Here is an 18,811-nt window from a genome sequence, read left to right on the forward strand (position 1 = left end):
AGTTGACCTTTGACGTCTTTACCAATCTGGGTTCCAAGAGCATTGGGCTGGGGCTTGCCCAGGCCTCGAGGGAGGGTGTCACTGAGCTTTCTGTCCAGACTCCACCCAGAGACACATCAGTCAGCCACAGGACAGGCTCAGAGTCCTGCCTCCCACTGGGGTGCCCTTCAGAGGCCCCAGAGCAGTGGGGCCAAACCAGCAGGACAGGAAGGCCTGGGTCTTGCAGACAGAAGGGGGCCTGAGGCTTTCTTCTGAGTCTCCACCTGTCCAGGTGGGCCAGGGTGCATGGTGGGTCCCAGTGGGGAATAGGGGTGGAATTTATGAGAGAAGGAAGGGCAGGGTTCCTCCTTCCTCCCTGTGTGATCATCTATCCCTGTCTTTTGCCATCTCCCGGCATGTACTGTGCCCTTTTTAGCGTCTCTCCCATCCCTCTGTGTCTCTTGGTCTCTTTCTCTGGCTTTGATTCTCATATTTCTTTTTTCCTCCTCCATCCCTACTTCTCTCCATCTTTCTGTTTCCCTCTGTAACCCTCCATCTGATTTTCTCTCTCCATTTCTCCCTCTCACCCCTGTCTCTCTTTACAGTTTTTCATTGTCCCGTTCTGCTTCATTCTCCTCTGCTTGCACCTCTCTCTCTCTCTTTCTCTGCCTTCTTACCTCCCTATTTCTCTTTCTCATGTTTCTGCCCTTCCATCTCTGTGAGTATCTCTCTGTGTTTCTTTCTCTTTCACTCTCTTTTCCCATTGCCTTCTTTCTTTCCTTTCTGCTTTATTTCTTTTCTTTCTTTCCCTTTCTTTCTCTTTCTTTCTTTCTTTCTCTTTCTTTCTTTCTTTCTTCTTTTCTGAGATGGAGTTTCTCCCTGTTACCCAGACTGGAGTACAGTGGCATGATCTCAGCTCACTTCAACCTCTGCCTCCCGGGTTCAAGCAATTCTCCTGCCTCAGCCTCCCAAATAGGTGGGATTACAGGTGCCCGCCATCATGCCTGGTTAATTTTTGTATTTTTAGTAGAGACAGGGTTTCATCGTGTTGGCTAGGCTGGTCTTGAACTCCTGACCTCATGTTCCGCCTGCTTCAGCCTCCCAAAGTGCTGGGATTACAGGTGTGAGCCACCGTGCCCGGTCTTTCCCATTGGTTTCTTAATTTCTCTCTTTCCCTCCCTCATTTTATCCCCCATCTCTCAGTTTTCCTTTTTCTGTTGTGTTGTGTCTTTTGGCTTCTCTCCTTTTTTTCCCTCACCACCTCCTCTAGCTCTCATTTCCTTTCTCTCTGTGCGGCATTTTCCCCCTCTGTCCTTTGTTTCCCTCTCTATGTGTCTGTATCTGGGTCCCTCTCCCTCTCTCCTTCTCTGTTTCCACCACTCCCTCTCTCCCAATCCATCTCTCTTCTTCCTTTCTCTCCTCTGACCCCTCCACATGGTGACCCCAGGCCTGGGAACACAGAGGGGAAAACCCCTAACCCTGTGTGCCCCGCCCTTTCCCTTCATGTTTTCCCAGCCATGACTTCACCTGCAGCTCACCACCCCTGCCCCTCCCTGGGGAGACAGGCAGGGTGGGGCTTCTCATCCCACAGTCGGGAGGTATGGAGTGAGGCCCAAGAAGAGGAGTGTCTTGCTCACCCAGCAGATCCAGAGAGAAGCCAGCTCTGACTTCCCCCGGCATGTGGGAAGGGCCTCCCCCGGGGGAGACTCTTGGCTCTCCCACAGCCTTCCAGTCTCAGGCCTTCCTTCCCCAGTAGCCTGAAGGGTGCCTTCCCTCTGCTCCATGGAGCTGGCACTCCCAGCCTTACCCAGGGGCCTCTCTGTGGCTCTCTGTACCAGGAGAATGGAGCAGGCAGTGCCTAGCTTCAGAATGTCCATTCAAAAACAAGGAGTTACTGAGTCTACTATGTGCCAGGCACAGGTTGAGACTCTGGACACAGTATGCAAAAGGGAGAGAAGGGGAGAGGGAATAGAGCACTCAGGAGAGGTGAAGGAGAGAGAGAACTCATGCCCCAGGGAACTGGGGTCTGGTAACTAGAGAGGAGCCAGGGCCTGGGTGTCAGCTGGGTCCTTTAGGAAGCTGCTGCCAAACCAGAGTTAGAAGTCAAAAGATTTATTAGAAGAAATGCCTATGGGCCGGGCGCGGTGGCTCAGGCCTATAATCCCAACACTTTGGGAGGCCGAGGCAGGTGGATCACGAGGTCAAGAGATCGAGACCATCCTGGTCAACTAGGTGAAACCCCGTCTCTACTAAAAATACAAAAATTAGCTGGGCATGGTGGTGCATGCCTGTAATCCCAACTCCTCAGGAGGCTGAGGCAGGAGAATTTCCTGAACCCAGGAGGCGGAGGTTGCGGTGAGCCAAGATTGCGCCATCGCACTCCAGTCTGGGTAACAACAGCAAAACTCCATCTCAAAAAAAAAAAAAAAAAAAAAAGGAAGCAGGACTGGGGCAGGGAAAGCCTTCAGACCGTGTTTCAGATCTGACGCCTATGGGAAGAGAGGGGAAGGAGGGTTGGTTGAGAAGAGTTGCAGTGCCACTCTGAAAAAGTCTCAGCCAGCCAGCAGGGAGCTCTGGTACAAAAACCACCAGTAGAAGAGTCCTAGTTGGGCAGAAATGGCCAAGCCCTCATGTCCCACCTGTGCCCAGACATTGGCTGGGGGGCTTTCCAGGAAGACAGTGGCCTCTGCTCTGCAGATCCTGATGCTGTTATGGCTGGAGTTTGTTCACAGACTGCTGACACATCTGGGAACATACCCACTCATTTGGCTGGAGCAGCCCCCATTGCACACCGGGAGAGGAATCCCAGGGAGACAGAGAGTCTGGCATCTGCAGAAGATGCCCAGAAGGCAGTCTTCTTCCAGGAGATCCTAGGGTTACAGAGTATAAATCCATGGATATAGGACCATGCCTGTAAGATTTCCAAGTAGTTCAGCCTCTACCATACCTGCCATCAACAAAGCCCAGCCCTAAGTATGAGGGAATAAAGAATGAGACACAATTTGTGTCTAAAACTAAACATCTCAGTAGATGGGAAGAAACACTTTATTCAATTCAACAGCATATTAAACTAGAATAAAAGAGAGAGGCGGGGGGGAGTCAGGGACACTACAGAAATCATTCTAGGTCACAGAGCAACATTAGAAGATGTGGTAGTTTAAAAAGACGTGCAGAAATTCTTTGATACTCCTCCTTTCAAACAGCGGAGCCTAATTCCCCTACCTTGAGTATGAGCTATGTTTAATGACTTGCTTCTAACAAACAAAGTGTAGTGGAACTGAGGTAACTTCGGAGACTCATAAGAGGCATCGTGCCTGAATTCTCGCTCTTCCTCCTGGATGACTCACTCTGTGGAAGACAGCTGACATGTCACAAAGACATTCAAGCACTACCAGGTGTGGTGGCTCATGCCTGTAATCCCAACACTTTGGGAGGCTGACGCTGGAGGATTGCTTGAGTCCCAAACCAGCCTGACCTACATGACAACACCCTGTCTCAAAAAATTAGCTTAGCATAGTGGCACTCACCTGTGGTCTAGCTATTTGGGAGACTGAGGTGGGGGGATCATTTGCGCCCTTGAGGTTAAAACTGCAGTGAATCATGATTGTGCCACTGCACTCCACCTGCAACAGACTTGCAGGGTCTCACTGCCTCAAAAACAAGACAAAAGTAAAACAAGCCAGGTGTGGTGGCTCATGCCTGTAATCCCAGCACTTTGGGAGGCCAAGGCAGGCAGATCATCTGAGGTCAGGCATTTGAGACCAGCCTGACCAACATGGTGAAAGCCCATCTCTACTAAAAATACAAAAAAAATTAGCCAGGCATGGTGGCGCCTGTAATCCCAACTTCTTGGGAGGCTGAAGCAGAAGAGTTGCTCGAACCTGAGTGGCAGAGGTTGCAGTGAGCTGAGAGCGTGCCACTGCACTCCAGCCTGGGGATCAGAGCAAGACTCTGTGTCAGAACAGAAAAAAAGGAAAACAAAAAACAAAAAGGACATTCAAGCAGCCCTATGAAGAGGACAATGTGGTGAGGGAGGAACTGAGGCTTTCTGTTAACATCCTTGTAAGTGAGCCATTTGGAAGCAGACCTTTAACCTCAGCCAAGCCTTCAGATGAATACAGCCCCATCTGACTTCTTTTTTTTTTTTTTTTGAGACTGAGTTTTGCTCTTGTTGGCCAGGCTGGAATGCAATGGCATAATCTCGGTTCACTGCAACCTCTGCCTCCCAGGTTCAAGCGATTCTCCTGCTTAAGCCTCCTGAGTAGCTGGGATTACAGGAGTGCACCACCATGCCTGGCTAATTTTTTTATTTTCAGTAGAGACAGGGTTTCACCATGTTGGCCAGGCTGGTCTCAAACTCCTGACCTCATGATTTGCTTGCTTCAGCCTCCCAAAGTGCTGAGATTACAGGCATGAGCCACCGTGCCTGGCTGTGGACATATGATTTTATTTCTCTTGGGTGTATACCTAGGAGTGAAATTGCTGGGTCATAGGCTAACTTTAATATTTAACATTTTGAGGAACTGCCCGACTGATTTCCAGTGACTACACTATTTTACATTCTGAAGTGCAGTGTATGAAAGCTCTGACTTCTCCACGTCCTTGCCAATATTAGTTATTGCCTGTCTTTATTGCTGTCCTACTGCAAAGTGGTCTCTCATTGTGGTTTTGGTTTCCATTTCCCTAATGACTCATGGCATTGAGCATCTTTTCATGTGCTTATTGGCTGTGTATATACACGTCGAGTATCCCTTATCTGAATTGCTTGGTAACAGAAGTGTTTCAGATTTGGGTTTTTCTTTTCAGATTTTGGAATATTTGCATTATACTTACCAGTTGGGCATCTCTAATCAGAAAACCCAAAATCTGAAATGCTCCAACAAGCATTTTTTTTGAGCATCATGTTGGCACTCAAAAACTTTTGGATTTTGGATTTTGAAGTTTTGGACTAGGGGTGCTAGACCTGTATCTTCTTTGGAGACATATGGTTGATATCATTACTGTGACCTCATGCATTCTGAGCCAGAACCATTCAACTGAGCTACTCTTGAATTCCTAACCTTCAGAAACTGTGTGAGTTAATAAATGTTTGTTTGAGCAGCTAAATTTAGTGATTTTTTTTTTTACACAGCAATAGGTAACTAACATAGAAACATTTCATTAAAATCAGGCACACATCATGGATACCTACTATTAATGCTACTAAAAGTCCCAGCCAATGCAATAACACAAGAAAAAAAGACACAAATTGTCGAGTTTGGAAAGGAATAAACAAAACCATTATTGTTTGCAGATTAATTTTCCACCTAAAAACTCCAGGTATATCTAACACCTTCAGTGTAGGGAAGGCACTATGGTAGGATGGAATAAGCCCGGGTCAGATCCAGATTTGAGACCTAGATTTTTTCTCACTTTCTGTGATCTTAAGCAAATTCTTTTGCCTCTTTGGCCTCATTGATAAAGTGGAGATAATAACACTTATGCCATGAGGATTTATGTGAGTGTAAGTAAAGTGCTTCAGTGACTGACACACAATAGCCTTTGACAAATGAGACCTTTATTTAAGGAGAGCACTTGAGGGCAGAAGCCAGGGAAGATGGCATTGTGACTGACCTGATGCTCTCCATTCACCAGGCTGTAGAATGTGGGCTCCTTCTATGTCCCCAGATGACTCCAGCCTGCTAGTGGGGTTCTAAGAAGCCCAGGAGATCCTTCCCCATACCCTAGGTTCAACCCTTGGCTCCACTTCCCCTCCTGGGCAGCCTTGGGCAAGTCAGTTACTTTGGCTGAATCCTTGTTATATACTCTACTAATTGGGATGCTCATGCCTACTTTTTTTTCTTCCTTTGAGTGCAGTGAAGATCATAGTAGGTGTAAGGCTGGTTGCCTTGCAGGAGGTTGGACACACCCACCTCTGCACCTGGCACCAGGCTCTGCACTTGGCACCTAGCTCTGCCACATGGCTCCCCTGGAAGGCTCCAGCTGATGCAAGGTTCCTGGCCAGCTCTCCCACTGGAAAACCCGCCCAACAACCCGCCAACCAATAGCAGCCTGCCCCGTCTTAATCCCGCTCCCCTGGAGTTAATCAGAGCACCCAGCTGTTCATCTTTCCTTCTAGCCATAAAACCCCCATGCCCCAGGAAGTTGGCACGACTTCCCTGGCCCCTTTCCCTGGGACCATGGAACCTCGCCCGGGAGCTGAATAAATTGGATTTTCATTTTCTTATACTGGCCTCAGTTTCTTCATTTTAAACTCGGCAATAAACCTTACAGTAGGGAAGGAGCTCACTGAGGGGAAAACCTCACAGAAACTATAGGGAATTCCAGTAGAAACAAGTGGCAGAATGGGCTGTGAGAGTTCTCTCTAACTGGACAATGAAGCCTCAAAGGACCTTGGGGTATGGAATAGAATGATGCTGAGTGCAAGATTCACTCCTCTCCTGTTCCAACACCACTTGACATCCTACCATGTCCTAACACTAGAGTTGTCAGATTAAAAAAATGCCTAGTTAAGGCTGGGCATGGTGGTTCACACCTGTAATCCCAGCACTTTGGGAGGCCAAGGTGGGCAGATCACAAGGGCAGGAGTTTGAGACCATCCTGGCCAACATGGTGAAACCCTGTCTCTGCTAAAACTACAAAAAATTAGCCAGGCATGGTAGCGCATGCCTATAATCCCAGCTACTCAGGAGGCTGAAGCAGGAGAATTGCTTGAACCCGGGAGGTGGAGGTTGCAGTGAGCCAAGATCGTGCCATTGCACTCTAGTCTGGGCAAGTTGGCAAGACTCCGTCTCAAAAAAAAAAGAAAACAAAGAAATGCCTAGTTAAATCTGAATTTCAGAAAACAACAAATAAATTTTAATGTAAGGGTATGCCAAAACATTGCAATTATTATTATAATTTGAGACAGAGTCTCATTCTGTCATCTAGGCTGGAGTGCAGTGGTGTGATCTTGGTTCACTGCAAACTCCGCCTCCTGGGTTTAAGCGATTCTCCTGCCTCAGCCTCCCAAGCAGCTTGGATTACAGGCACCCGCCACCACACCTGGCTAATTTTTGTATTTTTAGTAGCGACAAGGTTTCACCATGTTGGCCCGGATGGTCTTGAACTCCTGACCTCAGTCATCTGCCCACTTGGGTCTCCCAAAGTGCTGGGATTACAGGCGCCAGCCACTGCACGGGGCTGCAACTGTTTTTTTGGTTATCTGAAATTCTAATTTAACCAGTGTTTTTGTTTACTATATCTGGTAGCCCTACCCAGCAGGAGTGAAGTGAAGACACCCAGGGACTCTTCACTCCATTTCACAGCAGAGGCCCTAGGAGGAGATCAGATTTGCCCAAAGCTCTGAGACACATCCAGTCTTTTGTTCTACACAGGGCCGCTTGGCTGAGGTTTAAACCTGGGCTGTTTGTGTTGGCTCTAACTCAGACACCTTAGCTCACAACTTCCTCCCTCTTGGGGCTGGCCTGGGCCTTGGGGCCCTTGAGAGTCTCTGGGACTAACTCACAAGATAGAATGAAGAGGGTGGGAGGACAGGGAGCATTAAAGGAGGATCAAGAGGCTCAGCAGGAGATCTAACTACTACAGAATTTGGCTCCTGGTAGACTAATAATGCAACTTTCATTTCTACAGCCAAAGACCCAAGTTCTCAAACAGTTTTATCTGTGAATGTACCCAAAGTCAATGGCAGAGGGGAAACAGAGCTAGGGCCAGTCTCTGAGCGTTCTGACACCCAGGGCTATCCTTGCTGCTCTGGGGTCTGAAGAGGATTAGGAGAGAGGCCCTCTCATGCCCAGACCAGGGAGAGAGATGGAAAGAGGAAAAAGATGGAAAAGCAGCGTGGGTTCTGCTGGAAGCCCCTGGAGTTTGGTTCAGTCTCTGCTGCCATCTAGTGGACACCCCTTGCCAGTGCCTCCTTGAGACACTCCTGATCCAGGCTGTCTTTACCCCTTTCCTGGTCCCTTGTGTCTACTGGCCTAGTCCTTCTTGGCCAAGCCCTACCCCCTCTAATTTACTATATGACCCTAAACAAGCCCTTTTCTTCTCTGATTCTCAATTTCACCTCTTGAAACAGGGTTTCTCCAAATGGTAGCAGGCCCAATCTTTCTAAAACACAAATGTAGCCAGATCTCTCCACTGTCTTTATCTGTCTTCTGGCCTCTCTGGCCCTCATATTGAAGCCTGGTGGGCCTGCAGGATCTGAGCCCAGCTGACCTCACCTACTCCCCACTTCTCTGTTCTAACCACACAGAACTATGTTCATATCCTCAATTATCAGGCTCTCTAAGAGCCTTTGCATACGCGTTCCCTTTGCCTCAAATACGCTTCCCCGTCCTTTACCTGGCTTGTTCTTACTCATCCTTCAGATGTTGGCTTACCCATCCTAAAACCATCTCTGCAAAAATTATAACTGAAGAAATCATGACAGTGAAAGAAATCAGACCTAATTGACTCCTTCTTGCTTCTAACCTTTAAGCTGTCCTTGTTGATTCCTGGACATAGGCCAAACTAACTCTGGGAAGGAATTCAGTTAATGATTTTACTCTGAAACAAAACTGATAATAGCCCTTTCCCGAAAAGACCCCTTTCTTGCCTTGTGGAGACCAGTCTGTTTTGGCAGAACTAACAAATTAGCTACAAGATTAGAAATTACCATTTAGGGAGTCATGTACACTCTGGCTCCAAGAGTCTGAACCTCCCCAAATTGCTCCTGGGGATAACATCACTATTGTAAAACCTAAGATCAATACTTGAGATATTTTGCAGACCCTGCACTGGATGGATCAGCTGACACCACCCAGACCGGTAATCTGGCTCAACCAGTTCTGCCATCCCACCCAGGAACAGAAAACAGCAAGGAAAACTCACTTCAACCCCCTGTGAATCCACCTTCAACCTGACCAATTAGCACTCCCCAATTCCCAAGCCCCTACCGCCAAATTATCTTTAAGAACTCATAAATCATCCCATGAAAACTGGACCAATAAAAAATAATGCAGACTTCAAATTTCACAATTTATACACATAAAGATACTTTTGTATTTTCATTTGTTTATTTTCAAGATGTGCAAAGTCAATCCAAATGTATCTGTGTAGGGGAAATGGTTGCTAGTCGCTAAAATAGTTTACTAAAGCACTTAAAGATAAAAAAACAAAACAAAAACTCTGATCCCGAGGCCAGCTGTGATGGCTCATGCCTGTGAGCCCAGCACTTTAGGAGGCCGAGGCAGGTGGATGACCTGAGGTCAGGAGTTCAAGACCAGCCTGGCCAACATGGAGAAACCCCGTCTCTACTAAAAATACAAAATTAGCAGGGCATGGTGGCACATTCTTGTAATCCTGGCTACTCGGGAGGCTGAGGCAGGAGAATCGCTTGAACCTGGGAGGCGGAGGTTGCGGTGAGCCAATATCACACCATTACACTCTAGCCCAGGCAACAAGACTGAAACTCTGTCTCAAAAAAAAACAAAAAAAAAAAAAACTGGTCCCCAAATGCTCAGGGAGACTTATTTGAGTAACAATAAAACTCAGGTGGCCGGGCACGGTGGCTCAAGCCTGTAATCCCAGCACTTTGGGAGGCCGAGGCGGGTGGATCATGAGGTCAAGAGATCGAGACCATCCTGGTCAACATGGTGAAACCCCGTCTCTATTAAGTATACAAAAAATTAGCTGGGCATGGGGGTGCGTGCCTGTAATCCCAGCTACTCAGGAGGCTGAGGCAGGAGAATTGCCTGAACCCAGGAGGCGGAGGTTGCAGTGAGCCGAGATCGCACCATTGCACTCCAGCCTGGGTAACAAGAGCAAAACTCCGTCTCGAAAAAAAAAAACAACTCGGGTCTCCCGCACAGCCTTCTTTCCGTGAATTACTCTTTCTCCATTCCAATTCCCCTGTCTTGATAAATTGGCTCTGTGTAGGCAGCAGGCAAGGTGAATCTGTTGGGGGGTGGTTTAATCCCTTCCAGGAAGCCTCCGCCCCCACCACCATGTCCCCACACCTGGATGGGCGAGCATCCCTTATGTCTCCACTGAGGACTGGTCGCATTTCAAGAGGGAATATGATCCTGGAAGAGGTCAGATATCAGGCCAGGGGGCTGATGGGCCCAGGGTTCAAAATAACCTGATTTCCCATCTCACTCTGCCACGGTTAGATGGTAGGTATGACTATCAGCCAATGACTTCACCTCTCCACGCTTATTTTACAGATAAACAAATCAGACCATGTCTACACCCACACTGGCCAATAGCTACTGTTACTATTATTATTAGAGGAGTAAGGGCAAAGTGGGGGCTGGAGGAAGGTTAGGGCTATTAAAATGAGAAGTCTTGGCCGGGCGCGGTGGCTCACGCCTATAATCCCAGCTCTTTGGGAGGGCGAGATGGGTGGATCACAAGATCAAGATATCGAGACCATCCTGGTCAACATGGTGAAACCCCATCTCTACTAAAAATACAAAAATTAGCTGGGCATGGTGGCACGTGCCTGTAGTCCCAGCTACTTGGGAGGCTGAGGCAGGAGAATTGCTTGAACCCAGGAGGCGGAGGTTGCGGTGAGCCGAGATCACACCATTGCACTCCAGCCTGGGTAACAAGAGCGAAACTCCATCTCAAAAAAAAAAAAAAAAGAGAAGTCTTGGGAGGAAGCAGAGGAAGAAATCAGAAAATTTATGTTTTTAAAATTATTTCCCACCAGAATGGATTTTTTTTTCTATTCAGTGCAATGTGTTGTAGGCATCAAATAATATTAAATCTATGCTGGATTCTGGCAGGATAAATGCCAACATCACCAACAGGGCTTCCAGGGACCGTAAGTGCCTTAGTGTGCTAAAGCAGAGAAGATATTACTTGATATATTTTTGAGGCTGAAGTGCTTCCAAGTTTGGTAGTTCCAATTCCGTTGCTTCTTGGGAACATTTTTAATAACAAGAACATGAAGAAATAAACAGTGCTGGTTCCCTGTTAAAGTTTCAGGAATGTGGTTATTGCTTTCCAGAAAAGACCATGAGAATGACCTCATTTCTGACTAAGGAAAAGTTGAACTCTCTCAATTTTTCCGCTGTATGAACTCAACAAAAAGAGCAAAGAGGAATATAATCAGTGAGTTTATCTTAATGAAAGCTGATGGCTCCAACATCATTTTTCCCACAGTTTAATTGCTTTATGCATGGATTATTAGCTATGATTCATGCAGAGAGAGGGGACAAAAAGCTAACAAACACTCTACACAGTTTCACAAGATGCATTGCAGGGAGAAACGTGACTGAGATGGATCAGCAGTTTCCTAGGGTCTTGGTGGATGCATTCCTGGGGGAGGTGGACCTCTAATTCCTGGTGAGGTGGATCTCATTCCTGGAGGGGGCGTGCTTATTGGCATCCCTCCAGCAAGGGGAAGCCCAGTTGGTGGGCCCATGGGTGGTTTCATACCATGTGGAGGGAATATAATACCTAGAGATGGGGCTGCTCTGCCAACAGGTGGGGGTGGAGTCCCCCATCCTAGTAGGTACTGTGTTGCGCTCCAGTAATGCTTTTCTCTGTGTAATGGTCCCCCAACTCCTGGGACAGGGCCTGCTAATCCGGTAGGAGCCTGGGGAATTGGTACACCAGCTGATACTCCTCTACCACCTGTCCGAACAACACTAGGGCGTCATGAAGCTCCAGCACGTGGTACCTGAGCAATGCCAGTTTCTTTGGGGGGGTAGCCCCCCATCATGGATACCAAGTTCTCCCCAGGCAGCAACACCAAACCCCAAACGTGCTTTTCTTCACACTCTGGTTGCTTCACATTCTTTGGCTTGATCTTCCCGAACTCATCACAGTTTCAGAGGATCAAATTCTCATGCTCGTCAAACGCCTCAAAGGTGCCAACCAAGATTCCGCCTTCTTGCAGGATGGATTTCATTCTGTAGTCAATGTGCTGCTGTAGTCTTGCTACTCTTACCACAGTCATGGTTGCTGTTCCACCAAATCCTGTGTCCACAGTTAAAACTTCGTGCTTCTTAAGATCTGGGGGAAGGTGAGAGATAAAGGTATGGTGCAGGTTCTCTTAGAAACAATGCAAGCTGGGGGGCAGCATGAGCCACTGTGCCCGGCCAATAATTTTTCAAAAAGTATATTGAAAGCATTGGGTGAGGTGGCTCATGCCCAAAATCCCAACACTTTTGGGAGGCCAAACTGGGAGGATCCCTTGAGGTCAGGAGTTCGAGACCAGCCCAGGCAACAGTGAGACCCTGTCTCTACCAAAAATATATTAGCCGAGTGTGTTGCATGCCTGTAGTCCCAGTTATTCAGGAGACTGAGGTGGGAGGATTGCTTGAGCTCAGGAGTTAGAGGCTGCAGTGAGTTAGGATGGTGTGCACTGCACTCCAGTCTAGGCCACAAGCTGAAACCACGTTTCTTTAAAAATAAAAAATAGATGATGGGTTGATTGATAGAGAAAGCTCACTCTGTGCTGAACCTGTTCCATGTGTCCTCATAACAACTTTTTGAGGTAGAAATAAATTGGAACACACTTGTGGTTAAACAAGTTGAGTTTGTCATTTGTTATGGGGTAAGGGTGGGGGGACTTGAATCATGAAAAACAATGGGTCGGCAGGTGTGGTGGCTCACGCCTGTAATCCCAGCACTGTGGGAGCCCACAGCAGGAGGATCAATTGAGGTTAGGAGTTCGAGACCAGCTTGGCCAACATGGTGAAACCTCATCTCTACTAAAAATACAAAAATTAGCCCAGCATGGTGGTGAGCACCTGTAATCCCAGCTATTTGGGAGGCTGAGGCAGGAGAGCTGCTTGAACCCGCAGGCGAAGGCTGCAGTGAGCTGAGATTGCGCCACTGCACTTCAGCCTGGGTGATACAGCAGGACTCCATCTCAAAAACAAACAAAACAAGGGGGCATCTCAGTAACAAAGTGTTACAAAGGACACATAGGATTTGGGCTTGCTTTAGGTGATTTGGAGGAGGGTTTAAGGAAATGGGGTTTTGATCTGGATTGGATGCTGTCTATGAGTGAATGCCTTGATAAACTTTATTTAGAAGGAGGAAAGAGTAGACTGAGGCTAAAGCTATAATCTCTACACGAGTCCAAATAAGGAAATGTTTGGCCATTTTTGTAGTTTGAACAATGTTCATATTTTGTCTGGGTTCAGATATGATTAGAGGGGTTTTATTATTGTCTTGATCCATCATGGTCACATAGTGGCCTTGTTTGATGTTGATGTTCTGTGAAGTTTTTACGTGCAACAGGAGAACACACCAAGGTTTATCTGTGAGTGCCAGGCCATCTCCTGGATATCTGGAGTTACCTTTCTCTTAGAGCCAGGTTTCAAATCCAGGTTTGTGTGACTGGAAACATCCCTTGTATTACTTCTTGATCACAGGAACTTGAGAAGGTGGCTGGCAGACTAGAAATTTCATCTATGAGCTTATTTCATCTACTTTTTTTTTAGACAGAGTTTTGCTCCTGTCGCCCAGGCTGGAGTGCAATGGCACATTCTTGGCTCACTGCAACCTCTGTCTCCTGGGTTCAAGTGACTCTCCAACCTCAGCCTACCAAGTAGCTGGGATTACAAGCACCCCACCACTACGCCCAGCTGATTTTTGTATTTTTAGTAGAGACAAGGTTTTACCATCTTGGCCAGGCTGGTCTCTAACTCCTGACCTCAAGTGATCCACCTGCCTTGGTCTCCCAAAATGCTGATATTACAGGCGTGAGCCACCACGCCTGCCCTTTACCGTGTTCACCTCCTATTCAGGCCCAATCTTTAACAGTTCATGGGATACCTGTAGGCACTTAATAAATGTTTGCTGAATGAATGAAGATGGCCGTCAAGAACTCCAGTGACTGCTTGGGTGCAAATCACAAGCTCATCACCTACCAGTATGTGATTTGATACAATATGTATTAAAGCTAATCCCCAGTCCATATTCAAATTTCATTACTTGTCCCAATATTGTCCATTACAACTATTCCATGACCACCACCACCCCAGTCAAGGGTCCTATTTAGAATCACACATCACATTTTGTTGTCATGCTTCTTTAGTCTCCTTTAAACTGGAACAGTTCCTCAGCTTTTCTCTGTTTTTCATGACAATGAGTTATTTTGTAGAGTGTCCTTCATTTGGTGTTCTCTAGCGCTTCCTCATGAGATGTAGGTGGTATACTTTTGACAGAAATACCACAGAGGAGATGTGTCCTCAGTGCATCTTATTAGGAGGCCTTTGATCTGACCCATTAACTAGTGGTGTTAACTTCGATCACTTTGATCTGTTTGTTCTGCTAGGTTACACCTCTGTAACATCACCATTTTCACTTTGTAATCAATAGGCAATTTATGGGAGACACTTTTAATGTTTTAAACATCCCGTTTCTCTAGTTTTACCACACATTATTGATTTTCTAACTCCACCATGTTTATTAGTTGGCATTCTACTAAAAAGAAGACTTTCCCTTCGTCCATTAATATACTCACTTCTTTATGTCTGCAAAGACTCATGAATCACTATTTTATTCAATTAGTTATATTCTATTACTATCACTACATATTTTGATTCTGAAATTGCCCTGACTTGGCCAGTGGGATCTCCTTAAAGACAGTTCCTGTGTTCTTTGACACATTCCCACGATTCTTATTACCATCATCCTTATATTCTTGTGTAACAAGATGTTCAAGTTTATCTGGTACTTTCCGGAATCAGCTTTTTCTTTTCTTTTCTTCCTGCCCCCGCTCTGTCGTCCAGGCTGGAGAACAGTGGCGTGATCTCGGCTCACTGCAACCTCCGTCTCTAGGTTTCAAGCGATTCTCCTGCCTCAGCCTCCCGAGTAGCTAGGATTACAGATGTGCGCTACCACACCCGGCTAATTTTTGCATTTTTAGTGGAGACGGGGTTTCACCATGTTGGCCAGGCTGGTCTCGAACTCGCGACCTCAAGTGATCCACCCACCTCCACCTCCCAAAGTGCTGGGATTACAGGTGTGCGCCACCGCGCCCGGCCGGAATCAGTTTTTCCTTTTGAGAGCCTGGTACTCAAGCTCTTTAAAAAGCTGCCAAGGAGCTCCAAGATTCCTCCGCTTCCTACCCGCAAGCGGAACCTTACAGCTTCGGACCTGGGCATCAGTTTCTTCCGGTTGGGGCCGGAAGTTCCTCCGAAAGGGGCGGCTCCGCGTCAGGTGACTGGAGTCCGCGTAGGAGGGGTCGGAGGTCCTACCCAACAGTTTGGGCGGTAGGACTGGCCGTTTAGCCGACTAAGTGGTACACTGGGCGGCCCCCACGGTGTTAACTGCGCGGAAGCAGGTATGTGAGGGGCTGGGGTTGGGGCGGGGGCCGCCGCGGTTTAGGGACGGGGCCGGGAGATCCGGGTCCGCCTTCCCAGGACACACGGGCTTCAACACCTGAGCCCAGGGGCCCGGAGACAGCAAGACCGGCCGTGTCTCCGCCCCCGAAAAGAGGACGAGCTGGCGTTGTGGTTCTCCGTCCCATGATTACAGATTGGGGAAACTGAGGCCTTGAGAAAGAGAAGGACTCCCACAAGTTCTCCTTTCGAGGCACGGGCACTGATTCCCATTCTATCGCCCCTGCGAGTCCGCCTCTATGATCTAGGAGTGCATTTCACGAGTTTGCCCTGAGTGGAGAAGCAGAGGCCCTGGAACGGGATGAACAGAGTTGGGCTGAGAGTAAAAAACCTGGATTCGAGACTTCGCCTCCGACAGACAATTGTGCGTTCTGGGCCAAATCTCTTCCCTGTGCTGGGCCTCAGTTTCCTTGTGTGTAAAACGGGGCAGTGTTTCTCAAAATACGGTTCTTACACCATCTGCTTTGAAATTCTCTGAGATACCGGCTTTACATTAAAGTGCAGGACTCAATTCAGATATCTGGTTTAATATCTGAGTTGGAACCTAAGAAACTGCTTTTTGAGCTTGTGCCTAGGTAGGTCGTGTCTATACCGATGTTCGAAGTGCATTGATTTTAAGTGCTTTCCTGCTGTGAGCACTAGATATCCATTCTTTCCTTTGAGGCAGCTGGTGCCAGTTCAGGAACTTTGAAAGAACTTAGTTGAGTAAAGAGAGCACTGGAAGGGAATTAACTTTTTAAAATTTGAAAAAATTATTATGGCAAAGAGGGCTTCCACTTCATATTTGGGGCTAAAAGAGGCAGAACTGGAACTAACAGGTGAGTTCTACAGGAAGACAAGATTTTTGCTTAATAGAAGAATTTAAATGAAAGAATCATCAGAGATGACCAGCGATGGAGTGAATGGATTGCCTTTGTGCCTCCTTTAGAGGGAGTTATATAGGTATTAGATGAAGGTCCTTTCCAACTTGAAAGTCTGTGATTCTAAGGAGTTATTCTGCATCTTTCTGGTGCTGACTCTGCTCTTAGGACAAATGTGACTTTTTCTTCTCTCTTTTCTTGACACTTCCATCACTTTGGCCTACATGTCCTGTAAATAAGGCCAATGCATCTGACCTTATGTAATCTCTTCCTGGTTGTCCTGTGCACCATCCTTTTTTTCAAGGACTTTGGAATGACCCAATATCTGATAGAGGTACCTTAAATGTTTGTTGAATGAATAAGTAAACTGGGTCCCACCCCGTGGGATAGTAGCTTTTTTCTAAGAACAACTTGGAAATGCCTCTGGAGATTTTGTGTTTGACCAGGAGAAGCCAGTGAACTCTTTGAATCACAGAATTGAGGAGTCTCAGTTGAAAGGACCCCTTGAGGCCTTTCAGAACAGCCTTCTCCTCCCTGTAACATAACCCCCTCTTGAATCCTTTCTTCAGCAATATGTGTATAGACGTGAGAGAATTTTTGCAGTCTGTAGGCTAGCTTTCCATCCATCAAATAAAACCAGTCCTCTTATAGACTTGACTTGCCAGTTCACACACACCACCAGTCCCAGCTAATTTTTTTGTATTTTTAGTAGAGATGGGGTTTCACCATGTTGGACAGGCTGGTCTCGAACTCCTGACCTCAAGTGATCTGCCTGCCTCAGCGTCCCAAAGTGCTAGGATTACAGGTGTGAGTCACCATGCCTGGCCTCTAGCATAGCTTTAGTTTTCTAATCAAATATCATTATTTCCTAATGTTATGCATTACAAAGCTCTACCTAAATCACTTTTTCAACAGCTGTTAGAATGCTCAGGAATGTTTATGTTGTCTTAGGGAGCAGAAGCTCCATATTATGACCCAGTTCTGCCGACTTGCTCCCCCACCCCCACAAAATAAAGGTTAGGGTTGAGCCAAAACTTTCTGCCTGTGTTTATTGACTTGCTTGTGTTTCCCAAGATTAAAAAAAAAAAAGTTGCAGCCGGGCGCAGTGGCTCAAGCCTGTAATCCCAGCACTTTGGGAGGCCAAGGCAGGTGGATCACGAGGTCAAGAGATCGAGACCATCCTGGTCAACATGGTGAAACCCCGTCTCTACTAAGTATACAAAAAATTAGCTGGGCATGGTGGCGCGTGCCTGTAATCCCAGCGACTCAGGAGGCTGAGGCAGGAGAATTGCCTGAACCCAGGAGGCGGAGGTTGCGGTGAGCCGAGATCGTGCCATTGCACTCCAGCCTGGGTAACAAGAGGGAAACTCTGTCTCAAAAAAAAAAAAAAGTTGCAAAATGCTTATTCAGGTGTTATCCAGGTGCTTGGTAAAATGATCTTAATTTGTTGGAGTTTTTAGAACTTCACAACCTAAAAATTTCCTTTTTTTTTTTAAATTGCATTTTAGGTTTTGGGGTACATGTGAAGAACATGCAAGATTGTTGCATAGGTATGCACATGGCAGTGTGATTTGCTGCCTTCCTTCCGATCACCTATATCTAGCATTTCTCCCCATGCTATCTCTCCCCAACTCCCCACCCCCCTAAAAATGTCCTTTTAAAGAAGTATCTGAATTGGCATCCTCATAAGTGTGTTCTTCAGGCCACTGGTCTGAAGAAATGGCTCTGAAAAAAGGATTTGCTGCTAACAATAAGTTTGAGAAAGCTACACACCATTGTCCTTTCTTGGAGCATCTCAATATGTAATACCACATTAAAAGCACTGAGAGGTCCTGTAATAAGGAAATGTGCTTTATGAGCCAAGATAATAACTTGTTTTATTTGTTTAATCTACTTGATATAAAATCTTTTTTTTTTTAATTGAAGTACACATTAGCAAATTCTGACTTAGAGTGGGGTTGTGCATACTATATATAGCCTGTGAACCAAACCTGGACACATGGTCTGTGAGCTAAGAATGCTTTCTACCTTTTTAAATGATGATAAATAAAAAAAGAATAATATTTCATAGATGACAATTACAGGAAAATAAAATTTCAATGTTCGTTTCAGCCACACCATTTATTTATGTTTATACATGTATATTTATATATTGTCTTTGGGTGCTTTAATGCTACTCAGTGGGGTTGAGTAGTAGTTGCCATAAAACCATGTAGTTCACAGAGTCTAAAGTATTTACTGTATGGCCCTTTATGAATAAAAGTTGCCAATCCCTGTCCCGCATCGTGTACATTTTTTGTTTGAGACAGTGGCTCGCTCTGTTGGCCAGGCTGGCATGCAGTGACACAAACATAGTCTACTGCAAGCCTTGACCTCCTGGCCTCAAGCCTTCTTCCCACCTTAGCTGGGAACTAAGGGCACACACCACCACACCCAGATAACTTTTACATTTTTTGTAGAAACAAGGTCTCACTATGTTGCCCAGGCTGGTCTTGAACCCTTGAGCTCAAGCGATCTCCTGCATCATCTTCTCAAGGTGCTAGGATTACAGGTGTGAGCAACCACTCCCAGCCATATATTGTTTTTTAATTTTTATTTTATTTTTTTTCTTTTAATATTTTTTTTAAG

General features: G+C 46.5%; 1 protein-coding gene and 1 pseudogene across 9 annotated transcripts in view; one reads left to right on the forward strand and one right to left on the reverse strand.

Annotated features, from left to right (window-relative positions):
- Positions 1 to 10,869: 10,869 nt before the first annotated feature.
- On the reverse strand, positions 10,870 to 12,173 carry LOC118152035 (small nuclear ribonucleoprotein-associated protein N pseudogene; annotated as a pseudogene).
- Positions 12,174 to 15,119: 2,946 nt separating this feature from the next.
- The window catches only part of RNF185 (ring finger protein 185), a 42,276-nt gene continuing 38,584 nt past the window's right edge, over positions 15,120 to 18,811 (forward strand). For all 9 annotated transcript variants that reach the window (XM_078338621.1, XM_078338643.1, XM_078338654.1 and 6 more), the window contains exon 1: positions 15,120 to 15,265. The gene's annotated coding sequence lies outside the window, so the exon portion shown is untranslated. The remainder of the gene's footprint in view (positions 15,266 to 18,811) is intronic.

The sequence above is a fragment of the Callithrix jacchus genome, chromosome 1 (genome assembly GCF_049354715.1).
Source record: "Callithrix jacchus isolate 240 chromosome 1, calJac240_pri, whole genome shotgun sequence".
In the NCBI taxonomy this organism is placed as follows: Eukaryota; Metazoa; Chordata; class Mammalia; order Primates; family Cebidae; genus Callithrix; species Callithrix jacchus.